The sequence below is a fragment of the Salarias fasciatus genome, chromosome 13 (assembly GCF_902148845.1).
Source record: "Salarias fasciatus chromosome 13, fSalaFa1.1, whole genome shotgun sequence".
NCBI classification, from domain to species: domain Eukaryota; kingdom Metazoa; phylum Chordata; class Actinopteri; order Blenniiformes; family Blenniidae; genus Salarias; species Salarias fasciatus.
The window spans coordinates 28,407,367-28,411,008 of NC_043757.1; positions in this window are offsets into that span (position 1 = coordinate 28,407,367).

Here is a 3,642-nt window from a genome sequence, read left to right on the forward strand (position 1 = left end):
AAAGCCATGTTGGAGACGGAGGCTCCAGAGTCCAGCGAGACTCGTCACAGACAGTAAAATCAGCGGCGGGACCTGTCCCGACGTCCCCCGCAGCGTCCCCCAGTCCCTTCTGAAGGCTTCAGTGAGTCTCCAGACTGAACCTGTAATTGTGATTGGTCCAGCCTGTCACATGGTGGACAGACGAGGAGCTCTGATTGGCTGATTGATGCTGAATTTTACCCCCTAAAAAACAGACTGATGTGAAATCAGCGTCTGGTCCAGAACACTGGAGACAGAGACCAGAACCCGGTCTGGAACCCAGACTATAGGTTTATCATCACTCTGAAAATCTGAATTTTTGAATGGGTTCCAATGAGACCCGGGTACCCTCTACTTCTGCGGAGGAAAAGGCTGCAGGGCCGATTACAACGCTGCCTCCTCCTGGTCGGAGGCTGCAAATGAGCTCAACTTGATGTTCACTGAGATTAAAATGAAGCCTTCACAACCATGTGGACAAGCTGCCGGTTCTGCAGAGTTCTGTTCTGTTCTGTTCACAGCAGGCCGGACCGCAGAGCGAACACTAACTCTGAGTCCGTACAGCGAGCTGAACCGCCGGGGAGGCTGCAGACCGCAGCGCTGCAGCGACCGGCTGACGGAGCGCCAGACCTGCTCCACCACAGGGAAAACAGTAGAAGTCCATGTGCAGCTTGACAATGTCTAAAACAATAAGGATAACCAAACAGAATCAAAAGATAAGCTCTTTATATTTTGACAGGTATTATGGCTGAAAATGGCTGGATTAACCTTCTGCAGCACAGAAAGCTTTTTACTTTGGACAGCAGAGACTGGGCGGCTCAGCTGCAGCGGTCATCCTCACAGCCACCTCCAGCTGGAAGCTCAGGCTACATCTCACACGGTTCAGCCGGCGCGGCAAACAGGAAGCAGGGTCTCTGCTGGTCGCTGATGGTTCTGAAGCGTTCCAGACAGCGGCAGCGCTTCAGGAAGACACTCACCGACTCTGTAGAGGGGCAAGACTTCAGGATAGGAAGGCCTGACACAACTAGCTGGTGTACAGCTCGCTACAGCGAGCTACAGCTAGCTACAGCTAGCACAACTCAGCTCAACCTTAAAACGTCCTCGTTAATCAGCATCACAAGCATTAATGGAGTGTTTCTATTATGTTTCAGAGGGATGACATCATGATTCCACTGCATCATGACACCACTGCACCACATCACCACATCATGATGTCACTGCACCACGATGTCATGTCACTGCACCACATCACCGCATCATGACGTCATGATGTCACTGCACTATGTCACTGCACCACAACGTTGTGATGTCAGTGTATCACGACATCATGTCACTGCACCAGGATGCCACTGCATCCAGACGTCATGATCTGGGTTTCCGTTATCCGGTAATTACCAGACTTTGACCGGTAAAATCTGCCGAAGTCCGACATATTTTAAAGGCCCGTCCATGCTTCATATGTACGCGTTTCCGCGTCCGCTTTGGAAGCTCCGCGCACCGCCGATGCGGACGCGCTGTCTCCCATACTGCATTTAGAGCTCAGCTGTGCGCGTCTCATGCAGGCGCGGTGATCCACGCAGCCTCGACAAGCTTTTCCGGCTCTACAGACTGTTTATCTGCTCCTTTATTACGGATTATTTAGAGAAAATTAAGCACATACATTGCCAGTACATTATCTTTAAGTATTAAAGTTTATTTAGCCTTTTTTTTCTGTTACTGAATCACGGGGCGGCGCCGGAGCGATTAGTTACTTTTTCACTTCTGTCTACAGACCTTCTCCTCCCTCCAGACAGTCTCTCTCTCTTTCCACGAGTTTTTTCACTCTTTCGGTGTCTTTAAGTGGAGCCATCAGGCTGGAGCTCCGTCTACTTTCACTTTTATCGTCATGTTTTGTTTGCTATGGCGCTCTGGCGCATGCGCACACTTCCGCGACCTGCGCGCAATGCGCAACGCGGTCTCAATTTCTGGCTGCTGCGCGGACGTCCGCGGAAATAACCACAAGAGATGTTTTTATTGTTCAGCATATCAACATATCTATTGATTATTTAAAGACATTTAGTGTATAAATTCGGAGTGATGAGGAGAGCAGTACAGGGCGCCCTCTGCAGGTCATTTTTTGTAACTGCTTTCATGGAGCCACGGTGATCCATGCAGAGCGATATTTTAATTTAATCCTCTGATTACATTAGAGACAGTGATACTTATTATTGGTGGACATGGAAGAAAGTGTAATGATTAGCATCTCAAAATAGATGTTTTAATTCGTGCAGATCGACATTTTAATCCTCTGAATTTCAGTCATTTCCTCCAGCAGAGGAGCTGACAAGTCTCTTGGATCCATTGCTGTGGCCTCGCTGTACTCTCTGCTGATTGGCTTCAGAAAGATTAAACTTATTGGCTGTGTTTTTCAGAGGGCAGAGCTCATTAACATCTTATAAAACGCAGTAAAAAACGCGCGTTTTGCTGGTTTTAAACGCGCGTTTTTACGGCGTTTAATTTAAAACGGGCGTTTTTTTTACGGCGTCTTAAGGATCTGACGCGTTGGATTAGTGGCGAATTGTGACTCCTTTGGCTTTCCATATTCATGACGATTTTTACGTCACGCGGACCAACGCGCAACGCGCAACGCGCACCCACGCGGACATGTGAAGCATGGACGGGCCTAACTCTGAGTCCTTACAGCGAGCTGAACCGCCGGGGAGGCTGCAGACCACAGGTCAAAATGTCCGGTTAAAAATGTTCCCTCCAAGCTCAATTTTTATTTGAATATTCCCTCCAAGCAAAGTTTAAATTTAAAAAAAGGCCATTTCCACGTCATTTTATTAAAAACAACAACAATAAAACCCCGAATCTTATCTTTTATGAATAAGCCTGGTCCATGTGGAACAAAACTTTTGTTTTTTCCAGGCGGAACTACACTTGCAGGTAGCAGTGTTTCATTACTCCAACAAAGCGCTCTGTACAACAATACAGCGGGAGACGCATGTGGAAGCTTGAAGACTTTTTTAATAAACAAACCAGTTCAGAGGAGAAGGGTTGGAGCCTGTAGAGCCAGATGTCACAGTCGCTGTCAAGGTGTCGATCCTGCTGTCATTATTGGGGAGCGGTCCGGGACGCCGCTGTTTGACGCTCAGTGCAGGTTTTAGAATCAGTTTTTGTAAACAGTCCACTCAGGGTGTTACACAACTTTAATTTGAAGATAGAACGAATGTTTGTAGGACCAAATTATTCATATTTTTAAATCGTTTTGTCACGTAGAGGCAAGGGCAGGGCCTTTAGAAAAGTACCCCCCCCCCCCCCCCCCCCATGCGCAGAAGCTGCGGGAATATACTCTGCATACTTTGCAGCTCAATAAATTCAGATAATATTTGACCGGGAAATCTAACGCTTGTCCAGTAAATTGAAAACCTGCCGATCACGATGTCCGGTGCCATTTTTTTATAGCGGAAACCCTGGTCATGATGTCACTGCATCACAACGTCACTGCATCACAACGTCGTGATGTCACTGCATCATGACATCATGTCACTGCACCATGATGTCACTGCGCCACCACGACAGTACATCCTGATTTCGCTGCACCACCACGTCACTCAGAGCGGCAGGAAGACCAGTGCAGATGACAGG